This window comes from Drosophila mojavensis, unplaced genomic scaffold (assembly GCF_018153725.1).
Source record: "Drosophila mojavensis isolate 15081-1352.22 unplaced genomic scaffold, ASM1815372v1 contig_277, whole genome shotgun sequence".
Lineage (NCBI taxonomy): Eukaryota > Metazoa > Arthropoda > Insecta > Diptera > Drosophilidae > Drosophila > Drosophila mojavensis.
The window spans coordinates 1,816,862-1,833,959 of NW_025318822.1; the positions used below are offsets into that span (position 1 = coordinate 1,816,862).

The window sequence follows — 17,098 nt, forward strand, 5'->3', positions numbered from 1 at the left end:
GGCTTGCCTGACAGGATACCAACTGAAGTTAGTTTTCGCCAGGCTGAGCGCCCTACCGCCCCCCACCCCGACCGCGACCCCATCCCTGGCTCTTTGGTTTGCGGCAATGGCGCCTCATTAAATTTCAGTTTTCATTTTGGCTGCGACCCAGCGCATTACCAAGCGCCATCGCATAGATATCCTTAAACCGAATACAATTCTGAGCGAGCTTCAAAATGGCGACTTGGGTGGCACTGCTGCGCTCAGGGGCTGTCAGGAACATATTGGGCCGGACGAGCATTTGCGTATTTCAAGGAAATGTCACAATAAATCTTCAACTTGAAAATGACGCCCACAGACCTGGCCCCCGCTTGGCTGCGTGACTTAGCATAATGAACAGCGGGCAGCTCAGAGTCCACAGCAGCAGCCGGCGCTGCACTAATCCATTACTAAATTAAACATTACACTAAACATATATAAATAAATAGCTAGACAGCGTGACAACAAATGGTGCGAGTGACGCATGGAGCTGAAAGGCCTTTCGACCGGCCCCCAAGCCCAGCAGCCAGTGCAGACATTTAAGAACCCTTTCTAATTTGGCCTAAAACGACGACTGGTGCGTGAGCCTTGCAAACTTTTGTCTGTCAAACAATAAATCATCGGGAGGCTAGAGAGAGAGAGAAAAGCGCCAAGAAACGAGGAATGAGAAGCAGCGACCTTTAATTATGGGTAGGCTCAAGTGTATTTTGAAACTAAATCAATACCCAGCACAGTAGGGGAAGGGGGCAGCTCTAAGCAGTAAGGGGGCAGCGGACCAGACGCAGCTGAGCGCCCAAAACAATTAAAACCCTTTTCTCATTGCCGCTCTTTGGTCAGCCATTTTATTTGGGCCTGGCCGAAAATTCCAAGTAAGCTTAAAAAATTAATGACATCAAGAAGCTGACGGCAGCACTCGAAGGGTACCCAGGACGAGCCAAGCAAGTCCTTGGGGCGCGTTCGTTGGATCAAATTGCTATGCAAACTAGAAATTTACATTTCATTTTCATTTACATTTTGAGTTTGGGACGTTTGGGCATTTCTTATTAATGGACTTTGTTTAACTTTGTTAAGTGCATGCCAGCGAATAAAATGAACCCTTTCGATGACATTTGAGCTGATTGCTCCTTAAAGCTATCACTAGCTCTTTAAAGAGACGTCACCGTGGCCGTTGCCAGCGTAGAGAGCGTTGTCAGCGCACATACGATAATTGTACTAATTGCAAAGCAAATTTTCTAGTAAATTACCTTTTACCGAAAGTTCAGTCCTGCCTGGACTGCCAGGAAGGCAGATCCTGGCAGAACGACATGAGGCAGTGCTCAGCTCAAATTATATTTTTAGAATTTTAATAACATGGAAAATAAATGAAGCTGCGAGCAGCTACAGAACAGCATAAAATATGAAGGAGATGTGCAAACGGCAGCCGCCAGAGGGCGCCAGGCAGCTGACTCTGGTAGCTCAACTAATTTCTAAAAATCATATTCATAATTATTATTTTAGCAAGCGAAAACTAAAAGTTGCCTTTGCGGCAAGCTCACAGTCCTTTTGACCCACGGCTCCACGGCCCCACTGCCAGCTGGGTGCATGAAGTTTATCCGCAAAAGTTGCTGCAACTGTTTGGAAACCACTTTGAAATACTACGAAAACTACAACGAAAACTAGCAGCAGCAGCAGCAACAAATTGAAAAGCATTTGCCAAAATGTTCGTCAGGAGGAATTTGTGTTTTCATATTCACTTGTTTAGCTAAATGCTCAAATGTTGAATGAGAGTAAAAAAAAAAGAAGCGGAAAAGCAAATGAACAAGTTTCATAATGAAAACAGTTGCATACAGTCTGCTTAACGCTTGAGTTGAATATAAATGAGATCTACCTGAACTGCGACCTCCTCACGGGTCCCATTTTGGAATAGCTGCGAATCAGAAGGCGCACGCGTGCTGCTCACGCTTAGGGGTTGACTGCCTCGTGGTGTGTCCCGAGAACAGATAATAAAGAGCTGGCCAGGATCAGATCAATTAACCCTTGACACTGAGCACGCGTCCCAAAACGGGACAGCCACAAAGGCAAACCACCCTTATTAACCCCTGAACTGGCAGAGAACATCATTAACTTAAACTTGAACTTTAACTGAAGAAAAGTTGAGATTAGCTAGGCAAATCGCAGTCTTTGTGGTCGTCTATGTTTTGATAGTTTCTTTAGTTAAGTAGAGTGCTTTCTGCCAGCTCTTCTAGTTGGTAGCTCTCTTAGGAAGCGATAGCTGAAACTCGTTTGACAGCTTTTCGGTTCCCATGCAGCAGCCGCAGCAGCTGAGGATCTTCTAATCTAATGCCCGCCTAATGCCTAAGCAACCCTGTCAAAAAAAATTATTATTTGAAAATTTTGTGTGAACCTCAACGAACGACAAAACTTGTTAAAAAGGGTGAAAAAGGTGAGGTGTTTTGTGTGCTACGGTCAGGAACAAGTTTGAAGACATCAAAAGGCTGCCAAGATCTTCCTTTATATTAATTGTCACACCAAACAAAAGAAATTTTGAGCTAGAAAAATCTATTTCGCTCTAAGCGAGAAAACGGGTTGCTCGATCCAAAAGGACTCGCAGCTTTGCAGCTTTCGCATCGCCACTGATCAGTTTCATTTTGCCAGCGAACGCGTCGTGATCGTAATGGAAAAGCGCAAATTTTCAACTAGATAATGTGTGCCACGCAATCAATTGGGAAAATCGGAAAATGGGAAATCTTTGCTGATGACTAGCTGGCTGGCGGGCTGGTTGACTGGATGGAACGGTAAGCCTTAAAACTATCTCATTTAAAATGCCTTTGGTTTTGGGTCAACTTTATTGCCGGCCAAGTTTAAAGGGCACACTTGTGGCGAACCGCCGCACCAAAAACAAAAACAGACGGCGACTACAGAAAAAAAAAGAAAACCGAAAAAAATGAAAAAGGTTACAAGGTTATTCAAACGTCCTTCGCCTTCGTCTAAAGCGGCACAATGGGAGAAGCAGAAGCGGCAAAAAAATACAACGAACGAGCAAAGCAAAACACAAAACGCAGCATAGGAAGCTCACAAAATGCTAAAAAAAAAATCAAAACAAAAAAAGTTGGCACTTTTCTTTTACTTGCGCACACATTTCACATATTTTTCCGCTTTTCCTTTTCGTCTGCCGCTTTTTTCCATTTTTTTACCCAATGCACGCTGCAAATTTCACAAAAAATAAATTTTCTAACAACCCAAACAAACAAACGGCAAAAAAATATATCAAATCCCAGCCAGACCCCACAAAGTTACGCGAAAAAATCATCAACCCATGTGTGTATGTGTGTGTGTGTGTGATTCTGTGATTCTGTGAGTGAGTGGGAGTCGTTATATGTGGGTGTTTTCTATACGATATAGAAAAAAATATTATAAATGTGAATAAGCTGTTTGCTTGTTGCTTGCTGGCAGGTTGCTGCCCACTGTCCGTCCTTGGCCTTTGACCTCTGCACTCAATTGATTTGATTAGAAAACGGACGCTAACTCTATAATTGCTGTAAAAAGAAGCCACTTCAATCAAAGCTGGCCAGCATTACACCCAGATATTTATTGTATTTATAAAATGTCGGTAATGTGGGTCAATACGAAAGAATGATTATTGATTTCAAATAAAAACTGAAAATTGAATTGAAAGCAATAAAATTCCGACATAACGTTTTAGCATCTGAATTATTTGTGGATTTTCGCTGTAACAAATTAACAGTTGAAAAAGACACAAATCTTGTATGATGTATATATGATGAATGATATATGATAACTTAAATGATATTTGTGAACAGTTCATAGTTAATTTGAGCGCTATCAGTATACATAGTTGTATATTAATGTTGTTGAAACTTATTTTTATTATATTGAGAAAGTTAAAACAAAAAAAAAAAAAAAAAAAAAAAAAAAATATATTTTAATTTAATTTAATTTCAAATGAACTTCTAGCAATTCTAATTTGGCAAAAACAAATTAAAAGTTGATCAGATTTTCTTTAGCAATCATATTTGATTAGGCTATTCAATCAAGTCGAAGCCACTGCCCTTCGTTGAGTTATTTAAAGTAATAGATTCCAGGATATATATACTATATGTATATATATATACTGTATACTACTTGGCTGTGAGAAAAATGAAAGGCTCATTGCATAAGCTAAGCTTACAGACTTTCATTTTAGAAATGCGAATGGGCGCCGTAGGGGGATTTGCTCGAGTTTGAGTCCGAGCTTTGGAGTCATGGAAAAAGAGCAGCTGTGCAGCAAGCACCCGATTGGCTTTTGCCACGCACACAAAATGTGCATGTAGAGTGCAACTTTTAGCACCAACCGAATGCAGTTTCATGCACACATACACACTCGCGCATATACACAGACACACACACAGATACTCATGCCGAGCAGCACTAAAAAGAGTAGCATGTGCATATTTGTTGTACATAGGCGAAAAATAAAAAGGAAGCAAAATCAAAAAACCTGAAATCCAAAAACGTTTGTAGAAAAGTGCACTTTTTCTGGGTGTGGCAGCAACGTTACGTCGTGCATATAGGAGTGACGCTAACGTCAGCAGCGCAGCCAGCAGCCGCATCGCAATGCAATTGCATTAGAACCTGGGCCTGAGCTAGGCTCAAGCTAAAATGGCTGCCCAAAAAATACGCAGGAACCAACTCAAAGCTTCGTGTGTAGTTGTGCGTGTAGAGAGAGAGAATACAAATGCAATTGCAGTTGCAAATACCAAGCCGCTTGCACACAGACGCACAAATACATAAGCACGTACATAGTTAGGCTGCAGCCTCCAGGGCCGAGCGATGTGAGGGCAGACATAATTTTTAGTTGGTGCACGCAAAAATAAAGCAAAAACAAAAACACGCACAGCATCAACAACAAAACAGGAATGCATTTTACTCCTAACGGTATATAGGGCCCTGCCCCTTTGCAATTGTATATGCATATGCCAGTGTGTGTGCGTGTGTGCATGTCGGCTTTGTATCCCTATTTGATATCCTAAAAAAGTACACAAAATTTTGGTGCGCAAGCAGCGCTGTCGGCGGCAGCAGCGACAGCGAGCAGCGAACAGCGACGTTGACGGCACAAACACGCCCATGTTTTATGTACAAGCCCAGGCGCCCTTTACATGCGCAGCGACAGTCCGTGTCTGTGTGCGTGTGCTCGTCTGTATGTGAGTTGCAAAAAAGGAAACAAAAAAGCGAGATGCCAAACACTAAAAACTAATGCGCGAGAAAGAGAAACAGACATTAGAAAACGAAAAGCGTCGCCTCGTTCGCATGGCTCCGACTGCATGTATTGGTGAGCGAGCGCAGCTGCCATTGTTGCGCATAGCGCGTCAGAGAGCCGAGCGAGAGCGAGAGCGAGAGTGAGCAAGAGCGCAGCTACGAAATTCACTGCTGCTAGTTGTGGGCGGTGCGGGTGGCGCGGGTGGCTGTGGCTGTGAGCCTCGGACATAGACGTAGTGTGTAGAAGTAGTTGCCGGGTGACGTAGACGCGCGGGCAGCTGCTTGGCGCAGAGAGCTTTAAGGCAGCGAAGAGCAATGGAAAGCAAATGCAATGAAATGAAAGTACAGCCAACTGAGCCGTAAAACTGCTTCAAGTGTGAGCAACTAAATGGATCGTGACTGGCTTTCTTAAGCTACTCAATAAGTTCTGTCTAGCAGCTGGAGCTTCTGAGCACACAAGTTCTCTAATATTGCTTTTCCGTCTCTCCCTCTCCCTCTCACTCTCTCTCTCGCTCCTTTGCCATAGAGCTTATCGGCCTTACTCCTGTATTGCTTGTTTGTTTTTTCTATATACACGACAGCCACGACGATAATGCCGAGGACGAGCGAGGACGAGAGCGAATGAGACGACTTCGAGTCTTCGCATTAGCTATACAAAAGGTCCTGAATCGTTGTTGCTCCCTTTTTTTGTTCGCATTGCACATATATATGTATGTATATGTATAAGTGTATCTTCATATGCATTGACATGCATACTTACATTTATCTATATATTTATATATATACGTTTCTACTTAATGTGTCCCCATCTGACTTATGTGTGTGTTGTGTGTGTGCGTACGTGCGTGTGTGCGTTGTCGGTTTGGTGTTAGACATCTTAAGCAGATGAAACTGTGGGCAATATGAGAGGGATAAAGCACGTATGCAAATAACACTTTTGAAAGCATTAGAAGGCAAGGCAAAGTCCAAAAACAAATATTGCAACTGCAACTCCGTCTCTTTCTATCAGGAATAATTGTAAGAGTTAACTTTCTAAAACAGAGATAAATGTATTTATAAGATACAAGTTGGTATTAAGATTGATATACATATGATAGATATATGAAATAATGCAAATAATGAGTGCAAATGAAAAAGATTTCCGAAAATTATAAGTAGTTTATAGAAGCTTATATAGCTTCTAGTGTTATGATTCTACAAGCGATTAAGCTTTTAGCTAGATCTATCTATGTTTTTGGGAAGCCCTGTAATGGCAGCTCATGTATATTCTTCTATAATATAAAGGGTACTGATTAATGACCTCCAAATGTAAAATTATTGTTTCCTTAAATATTTCGTTAATGATTCTGAAGCTGCTCAGCTAATAATAAGAAGAAATAGAAAACCATGACCACAGTAAAAGCTTTATTTCAAGAGCAATACACAATCATATCCACATAGATGTGTTCTCGATAAATTATGAAAAATTCCTCATTTAATTGTTAAAAAAAAAGAAAAGTATTTTTTATCCTTTGTTCAAGTGTTGTGAATATAACAAATAAAAATATAAAAAGTAATACTCAAATGAAAAACACGTCTATCGATGACTAAATAATTTATTGCTTCATGATGCTTTGCATCAATGACTGAATTACAGTTTTTAAATGAAGCTCGTGGTGCAACTGAAAATAAAAACTATTACAAATATGCTTGCTATTCAATTAAATTTCATATAAATTAAAGACTATTTCGCTTGGCTAGATTAATAGTTAGACACGCACACGCACACATACACACACAGCTTGTTATGGTTGGCATTGTTTTCGGCAACAGGCACGCCGACATCAGCCACATGGTGATTGGTCTCGGCCGTCTCATAATAAACGTAACTATAATACAAAATAAACACATGGCCGAAACAATCTAAATATGGCGAAATTTATGTATTGATTTTCATTAAAATTATGTTGCCTGGTTTCGGTGCAACATGCTCTTGCCTCGCCCAGATCGGCACAGGCTTCAATTTCTCCACTGGCTGTGGCGTTTATCCAATTTCGGCTCCGCTGGGCGTCCGGAAAATTGAAATTTTGCAAAACAAAACAATGCAACGGCTGCAGTTAGAGCACAGTGCAACGGCAGGGCGACACCATTCGCCAGCAAGTGCATCATTTTTCATCAATGCGAGAAGAGGGCGGGCAGAGCGCAGGGGCAGTGGGCAGAGGGCGGCGTATGGGCAAGCAAACAAAAACCATTTGGCCCGGCCATAGCCAACGGGCAGAGTTAAGCATTGGGTTATGCATCATAACTATGGGTCTATGCGCGGGTAGGTTGAGCTGCATAAATCTATAGATAGCAGCGGCTCCCTGGCATAGCTGCCTGGATGTAGCTGCCTCTGTCTCTGCCTCTGCTGCTGCTGCTGCTGCTGATGCACCTTTGATATGCAATTTATGCACGTCATCTGTGCAGCGTTCAAATCCATTGTGCCCGAGACATTCCAGGACCTAAACACAGCCAACACCCACATAGATTTTACGAACGGGCCAGCCGCCCATTCTTCAGCTTTTTCTAGCCAATTTATAGGCTTTAGGCAAGGATTTTCCAGAAAGAGTATCTAAGCTATATCAACAAGCTTGACTTATGCTATCCTCCTAGTTAATCTCTGTACTCTAATATAATGAAAACTTCCTTTAAGACTGAAGCAATATATATTTTTCATTTCTCATTCTTTAAGTTAACATGCAAATTGAATTTATTTAATCAGTTCCCTTTCTATTTACATTACTTTAATATGGATTGGGAGGTAATTCACTTTAGTTCAGATTTTTCATCATTCTGGATTTTTCTGTAACTATACGCTGCATTTTTCGAAATTTTCTATTTGTATTGTCGACCAAAGCCGATGCAGCATCAACGTTAACGTTAACGCTAACGTCAACGTCAACGTCAACGTCGACGGCGACGTCGACAGACGGTTGCATTGTTTGCCCTTTTGGTTTTGTAGTGCATTGGGCATGGCGCATCGCACATTGAGTTTCAGGTCCAGCACAAAATCGTGTTTTTGCCAAAATGCATTTCCATACGCCACGTAAGCCGGCCATCCATGTACATTGGCATGCATGCGGGAGTCCCTGTATACATGGCCACCCAGTCCAGATGCAGCTCCGGCTGCAGCTTTAGCACCACTGTGAATGCATTCCATACATGGCTCTCTATGTGTGCAGTGCATTGCACTTTTATCTAATCAAAATGAAGAGTGAGCCAGGTGGGCCAATGGGCTGATGAAGAGCAATAGCGATGGCTTTAAATTTAATTGATGCAATGTCCGGCTCCAATCTCCGTCCTGTGGCGTCACTAATCTGATGGTTCCACAATATCTACATATATATACTCGTATATACCATATACGCATTTATATCTAATATTTGATGTATTATCTCTGCGCTCGCATTGCTATCGCATTTTAATACTAATTCAAGCACGCGTGATTGATGACTAGCTAATTCTACCCATACGAATCATATGATATAATAAAATATATATAGATGCAATTTGCCTTTTCAAAGAGCACCAGGCTCCAAAATATAATAATAGATCGATTTGAAAATTATTTTAACACAAGAATCCTTCACAAATCTTGATATTGTAAAACAAAAAGGGAGATATTGAATTAACGTTCTAAGCTCTATAGAGAATATTCAACAGAAACTGATAGTCGTGTTTCGGAATCGAATGCCAGAGAGTCGAGAAGGACATAACATAAGAAGCACTCTTCGAATAAACCATCGCTTACCATAGAGAGCACAGCCAGGGAGATATGATACAGCTGTACATGCTGTAGTAGACATTCTCTGGGTGTATTTTATATTTGTGTGTGTATATTCATAATTTTACAACCTTTTACTAGATAACTCAGTTTGGGGGGCTAATTAATTACATAAATATTATATTTATTATATGTATTTATTTAACTCCAATCAACTATGGATAGTTAGCATTAAAGACGACATATATATTAAATATTTCGAGTCATTCATTTCCTTTGCATTTCAGTAGGAATTGAGAGAGTTGCAAGTATATTTCACTGAAAGCCAACGGGATTCAAGGCTCAAGCCGACTTTGTGAAAAAAAAAAAAATTATGAAATCACTGCCAGCAGCGATAGCGGCAATTCGCAGTCTCTGTATCTCAGTACAATTTTTTCTCAAAGCCCGCCGATGAAATGCACTTTTCCGCGACAAAAAAAAATTAATAAAAAAAAAGCTAATAAGAGCGAACTGCAACTCGTAGTGCTAGTGTGGGGTTGGGCGTGGTTAGTGCATTGGCTTTGGCACCGCATTTGGCTTAGCTTTGACGCACCTAACGAACCAGATTGCCATCTGGGCCCATTAGAACCGGGCTCTGAGAAAAAAAGGTCAGATAAATTGCAGAGTAACCTTTTGAGAAGAAAACTAAATTAAGGATAAGTGAAAGAAGAAGCTGTATGAGCTATATTAATAATAAGCATAAGCTTCACTGTACAATGAATGTCTGTAAATGTGGATCTGTGGTAGCCTCCCCTCTCTCCCTCTTTCTCTCACCCCCCGTAGAATCATAGTGGAACTACAATATTCATTTTCACTGTACAGTGAATGTCTGTAAATGTTGACTTGTGGCAGCTCTAGCAATAAATGAAGCTTTAAGTGCTGCAGATGTGCTCTTGCCCTTCTCAGGCCCTCAAACAAAAGATACAAAACGAGACGCATACTGCACTTGTTTATCATTCAGAGCCACGCTGGCACATTACAAATACCTCACATCAGTTATGTGATATACATACACATATACATATACATATACATATATATATATGTATATAACATATGTATATGTAGAACTGCATTCTGCGAGCTACATTCTGTGTTTTTCTTTTCCCTGCCGCTGCAATTCTTCCAAAACAACAAACTAAGAGCAAACAACGCTGGCAGCCATGGCAGCAAACTGGAAAATAAACAAAAATCAAACTGCATGGCAACCATTTTGAATAACAAGTGTGCAGACCCAATAGGATCAGCAAAAGCAGCAGCAGCAGCAGCAGCAGGAGTAGGAGCAGGAGCAGCAGCAGGAGTAGCAGCAGCAATACAACCAGCCCAATCCATGGCGCTCTGCAAAAAGAAAGCAAGCAGTAGAGGCTTTTGTGGAGAAATGCATTGCGAGTGCAGTACAAGAAAAAACTGCAGCCAACGGCTTCCTGCAGCCGCCTCGGTAACAAAACAACAAGACCAAACTGGGTGCCCCCTTGTCCCCCTGCCAGGGGCCAGGAGCTAGGCCTGGCTACAGCCAGCCAGGCCCCCTCTTGACTAACTGCAGCTGCATTGTGCGGAGGATATATGGCATGCACGCCTCCTTTGGCGCCCAGCAAAAGCGACAAAATCAAATGCCGAGAAATAAAATTTCACAGCACGGCAAAAACTAAGAAAAAAATCAAACAAAAACGACAAAGACAAGGCCAATTTTTTCAGCACTTGGCGACGAGCCGACACGACAAGGATAACGGTAAAGCTTCAGCTGCTGCGTGAGTGTGTGTGCGTGGGTGGGTGTCTGTGGAGGTGTGTGGGGGTGTGGGACATAGGAGAAGTCTATTTCAAAAAATTGAAAATGCAAAATTTCATTTGTGCAGCGTGCGCAACGTTGGCCAGAACTCGCATTCGCTCCCACTCCTCCTCCCGCTGACTCCTGCCCAGAGTAAATGCATTGGAGCTGGAGCAATGTCTGCTGCCTCTATTTGTTGGCTGCTGCTGCTGCTGCTGTTGCTGTGCTTGTTGTTGTTTTGGATGAGAGGCCGGCACACCGACAAAGCAATTCTTCAGAAATGAAATGTCCTGTGCCGGCTCTGCCCGCAATGCATTTGCAGCCCCAGCACAGGCACACGGATTGGGCACTCTTAAGGGGTGGATGCAGCACAGCAATGGCGACAACTGTCAGCGTCATAAGACTGCACATAAGAGCAGCAAGAGCAAGCAGCAGGCGGCAGACAGCAGGCAGCAGGAGGCACAGCAGCTCCCACTCCTCCCTCCCAGTTTCCGTGCATAAAACGTAAACAACAATTTTGTTGCGTGTGGATCGGGTGGTGCAGAGACATGCAGCCTGTGAGTCGTCGGTGCAAGCCGACAAGGAAAATGAAACCAAATGCGATTTGTTGTTGTTGATTTGGAAAAGGGTTTCGCCGGATTCAAGTAAATGAGTTCACGCATTCTTTGAGCGCCATTCCGTGTCCTCATTTAGCTTTCGTCCTGGTTCGAATGCGCGCTAGCTGTCAAGCTCTAAATAAATATGATGAAAAAAATATGCATATACAAATATATGTAGGTATATATGTATATATATCTGATGTTTACCTGGCGCCAAAAAGCATGCAGCAATGCCTGCGACTCTCAAAGAGAGGCAACCTCGTGCCCCCACGTGGCCCGCCTCCTCCCAGTTCCCTTCACTCAACTAAATGAAAAACGCAGCGAGCTTCGAAAAAGTGAAATCAAAAACTGCAACTGCGCTGCGCTGCGCCAGTTGGGAGGGGGTGGAGACAGCGTGGAGCGGGCGTGTGGACATGTGTTGAGGCCACTGCGAGAGATGCGGTGCCATCTCTACTTCAGTTCAAGTGAAAGGCAGCTGGAAAAAATGCAAGCCAAAGGCTGCAGTAAAAATGGCACAAAACAAACCAAAAACGCAAAACAAAAGCTCAAAGCACAAAAACTGCAAAGGGGATAGCAGCTCGGGCAGCTCGGGCAGCTGAGCAGCAGGACAGCTGGAACGAGTCGCGGAGCTGGTGGCCAAGGACGACGAATCAGTGGCCATGTTGCAGTGTACACTGTACAGTCCACAGCCGGGCAGGATGCACATTGTTAGGGCACAGGCCGTGGAATTGGATTGGATGTCGCAGTCGCAGTCGCAGTCGCAGAGACTGAGGGACGAGGCCTGAGGGCTGGGGCAACACCAAATCAACAGAGCCGTCGTCGAGACGCCTTATGGGCTCAATGGCAAGATGGGGCGGGGCGGGCGTGCACATGCAACACAGAAGAGCAGTGCCAAAAAGAAATCCAAATACAAACTGCGCCAAGGGGGCGGCGGGCAGTGGTCAGGCAACTTGAAGATTCGCGCGAGGTAGAAATTCTGCATTTTGTATTTATTGCAGCTGAATGCTGAATGGGGAGATGCCAATGCCACTCGTGAGTGGTGCAAGCACATTGGTGGTGGCAGTGGTGTTGCTGGTGTTGGAGGAGTGGCGGAGTGTGTATGCCGGCTGCATTTGCTGGCTAGTTGGCTCTGTGGACAATAAGGCGACTTGGGCACGTACAAACGTTCAGATAAAAAACACGCGAACTGTTAAGCTTGGCAATTTTTTGCCGCGTCTGGCGGTGCGGCGTGTGTGTCTGTGTGTGTGTGTGTGTCTGTGTGTGTGTGTTGCACTGCGGCTGTTTGAGGGGCGTGGCAAGGCTTAATACTGTGGCATTTGTCTTGAACCTGAAACAACAGACGTCGTCGTCGCAGACGCTGAAAAAATGTGCATAAAACGTTGCAACAAAACTGACGCAATGGACACAAGGCTGGCGCACTCAGCCGGAGCTGCAGGAGTGCTGAAGTGCAGGAGTGGGTCTCAGCGCAGCTGCTGCAACGTTGATTTGATGAACATTTCGCAGAATGTGGCAGGACAACGTCTGCTGGCCGCTAACGTGCCGATGTCTAGCCTGTAATATGCAAAAAGTGCCGTTCAGACTTTTGCCTTGAGGGCATTTCGAGCTTCAAACCAAACCCCCACCCCGCCCAGTGCAATGCAATTTTTCTTCATTGTAATTTGACGGCGGACACTGAGGCCAGGAGCTGCGGTGGTTCAACGGCCGCTGCACTGATTCCCTCCGTGAGACAGATGAGAAGGAGGAGGAGCCGGAGGAGGAGGCGTGAGCTGGGACAGCTATGCCACGTATACAAATTATGAACGCAGCGGGGCCGCATTGGCAGTGGCAGTGGCAGTGGTCGCGTGTTTTTTGTATGGTTGGGGGTGGGGGTGGTGGCGAGTTAGGAATGCCGCGGAATCGTCATGCGTTGGATGATTCCCATGGACCAGTGTCCATTGTAAATTTGCAATTTCTGCCGAGTGCTGTGCTGTGGCTTTGTTTCAGATTGGTTTCCGAGGGAGTTGGTTAGGCATTGACGCAGCCGGAAGGTGGAGCCGTAGGAGGCATAGAAAAAGTCCTCGCCATGGACCAACAATTTTTGACCAAAATGCATTTTGATGTAGTCGACAGCCAGTTGAGACGTCTGGCCGAACAGAAAGAGAAAAGAATGCATGCCGTTGGAGAGGGACTGGGAAGCATAGAAAAAACATTTCATGGCTTTTTCCGTGCACTTTTTGGTCTGGCCTTAAGTATTGGCAATTCGCTTTAGTTTGAGAGCTTTTCGGGTTGTTCCTGGCCATGTCTTTTGTTAAGCTGCCTGCGCTGACTAATCTGAATGGATGCACTCTCCGGAGGCAGACTGCGACTGAATTGTTCCGCTGGGCAGGTGGGAAGCGCGTGGCAAATTGCCATTATGCACGGCACTTTATCACGGCAACTGCAATCAAACAAAAGTTGCGCAAAATTTATATAAATATGGCTCCAGCTATCACACAAAAGCTAAAAACTTTACCTTTACCGGCGCCCGCTTTCTAATTGGATATTCTGCGCCAGGCAGCTCGCCTCAGCTGGGGATTAACTTAAGCTCTTCTATCATATGCAATTGCAAGTTATTCAATTATTTTAATGGAATATTCGCTCATGGGTTTGGGGCTTGCGAGCATTTTAAAGGGCCTCGGCACTGGCACCACCAGCACCACATGCCACAAACTGTGCCACATCAATCTTCACTAGCTGGCGAGTGAAAGGCAATGCAAAGCGCATAGAAAACTAAATCGAATTTCATTCAATTTGCATTCATATTAAAATTTCTTCAAAAATAGTTATTTTTAATAGACTTCAAACGAAAACAAACAAGTTTCTTTGTTTATGTTGACTTTGGAACACAGATTTCAATTATTTTAAATATCAATATCAATTTCTAAAGGCATTCGACATTCTAATGAATATTGCTTTTAGAAATTGTTAGAGCGAGAGAAAGATATTTTCAATTCGCATTTTGGCAAACAAAGAAACATCCATTGCAATTAAGAACATCTAATTGATACGTTCGATTGGGCTAGCGCCTGCTGGCAGAAACTTTAATTTGGGCCAACTTAAATGTGCGGTTAATCGAACTAACTGCAAAGTAAACAAGCGAATGCAAAATGCATGGACTGCACCGGATAGAGCTACACCAGAAGACACACAGGAAGTGCGATGGCCTGGTCGGGTCGGGTCGGGTTGGGTCTGGTTTGGTATGGTTCGGTTTGGTTTGGTTTGGCTGGTCATTAGGCGTCTGTTCAGGGGGCGGGGCAGAGTGTGGCGGCAGCGAGTGGATACTCTTTGGCCAAATGCAAAATTGTCAAATATTTACATAGGCAATTTAGCATGCGGCAGGCGCGCAAATAATTACAAAAACGTACGGAAAACAAATAACTAATAGAAATGAATGAATGAAAATCCTGGGCCACATTCCACAATGAAAATAAATACAAAAATAGGGGGAAAAAAGCGACAGAAGCCCCGCAATGGCGAACAATTGAAAAGACTAAAGTAAATAAGCGTGTCCAAAAACAAATACACGCAAAAACTGCCGGACATTAAAAGAGAAGCAGAAAAAAAAATAAAGCATTAAGTATACGTATATTTATATACTTATATTTAGATAAGCATGTGTAGTGTTAATTTAAAATAATAAAATTCCATTTTAGTTACCATTTGAAAAAATTGTTTGTCAATACATATATGAATATCATATAATACTAAGTAATTGTTAAAAGAGCTTAACTACAAAATAGAACGAAAGACAGTAATAGCTGAAGATGTGCTAAATGAGAGAGAGCGAGAGAGAGAGAGAGATAGAGGGCAATAGCTGGATGGATTGACCAGAGTGATTGCGTAATGCCCAACATGCACTCATATACATATAGAATAAATGCAGTTTCTCCCAAATCCAAATCCCCAATGGCCCATGCTGCTGCCTAGTCGGACGCAGCTGCAGCTGACAATGCAGTTTAGACATGAATGCAGTTTTACAGCAAATAAAACCAAAAATACCCTGAACAAAAAATAAAGAAATAAAAGAGATTCGGCTAAGAGAGCCTAAATTTTGAAATTAAATTTACAAAAATAAAATATACCGAGGCTCACAGAGAAAGGGAGAATGCAAGAGGTTCAAGTAAAAATAAAAGTTTTAATAGATTGCATATAGTCAAGAACTATCATGAAGAGTTTAAGAGTTTCAGATTTTTAAAGTTAACTAAGATATATAAATTCCAATAGGTAACAAAGATATGTCCAAAAGTCAGATTATATACATCAATTGAATGCATAAAATATAAATAAAGGGAATCCAGACAGAGTCCTTCAAGAGTCCAACTCTTCTCAATTTGTTGATCCATATGTCCCAGGATATATCTGCAGTGGGTAAACAGAAATAATCTCAAAGTGAATGCAGCCAAAGATTTTTGTCAGTGTGCCGGATTTCTGGTCAAATTTGTTTGCCTGTCATAGCAGGCCGGGGTAGGCAGTTGGGATCTCTGTGAGACTAATGTGCAATTTTATGACGGCTCGGCTTTAATCATGGGACACAAATACAAAAATGTTCGGAATCTTTTTTTTTTTTTTTTTGAGAGGGTGCAAAAATCAGAGCCAAGTAATTTGCATGGCATTTAGTCAGCCAGACCAGACCAGACCAGACCAGACCGTTCGTCTGCTCATCTTAAGGCAACGGAGTGGCGGCCCAAATGCATGACTTTCAAATGCATTTGCATCAAAATGGCAGTCCAGCTGGGAGGAGGCAATGGCATGGGCTGGGCTTTCGGTTCGCACTGCTAGTCATGCATACACACATATATGCGCACACATATATGCGCACACAGATGTAGCTCGAGAGATTGTCCTGGCAATGTCATATATCGTCGCACATCCGTTGTTCAATGCAATTTTCGTGCCAGACCCAAACGACCCTCCGTGATGGCTCAGGCTACAGCCCGGCTCGGCTCCGGTTCAGGCTCTGGCTGTAGCTTTGGGTCTGGCCATGGCAATGGCATCGGCATTGGCTCGTTGTTCGTCTATTCATTTGAAATGCAATTTCAAAATTTTTTCCCAACTTCTTCTGCAACTCAAACTGCCGCCTCTGTTCGGTCTCCAGCTGCCCCCAATCCCTGCACTCCTGCTGTGGCTATGTCGTGCATAGCCAAAAATGCATTTTAGGCCCCGCTCCGTCCCGACCCGACTCCATGTCCGGCTCCTGCTCCCCTGCAGCGACAGTGGCGCACAGATGCATTGGCTGGGTGCAGAGCCAGAGTCAGAGCCAGAGCCGCACCCAAATCCAAATCCAAGCGTCAGCCAGGTCCCAGGCCCACAGTTGATGTACAATATTTTTAGTGGATGCGTCGAGCGCCGAGCGACGAGCTCTGAGCACAGAGCGGGTTTTTGCAGTTTCGATTGGGCTGCAAAAAATTGCAATCTAGGCAAAAATGCAACAAAGGCTAAGAGCTGAGCGTATAGTATATATTCGCAGCATGGCTTTGTCTGATGCAAATCGATGACGCTGTGTAGGTGTATGTATGTGTGTGTATGTGTGCATGCGCATTTATGCATCTCCATATATAGTGCATACCCTGCATATTTATTAAAGAGCAGCTGGGCACACGATGCTCCATAAAAATAAATATTAGAATTCATTTGAATATACAATTTTAAATTAAATTTGTATTTATGCTTATTAAAATATAT

At 43.3% G+C, this 17,098-nt stretch overlaps 1 long non-coding RNA gene across 1 annotated transcript in view; it reads left to right on the forward strand.

Moving 5' to 3' along the window:
• Positions 1–2,226: 2,226 nt before the first annotated feature.
• The window catches only part of LOC122757055, a 42,385-nt gene continuing 27,513 nt past the window's right edge, over positions 2,227–17,098 (forward strand). The window contains exon 1 of the long non-coding RNA XR_006356954.1: positions 2,227–2,792. This is a non-coding gene — a long non-coding RNA (uncharacterized LOC122757055). The remainder of the gene's footprint in view (positions 2,793–17,098) is intronic.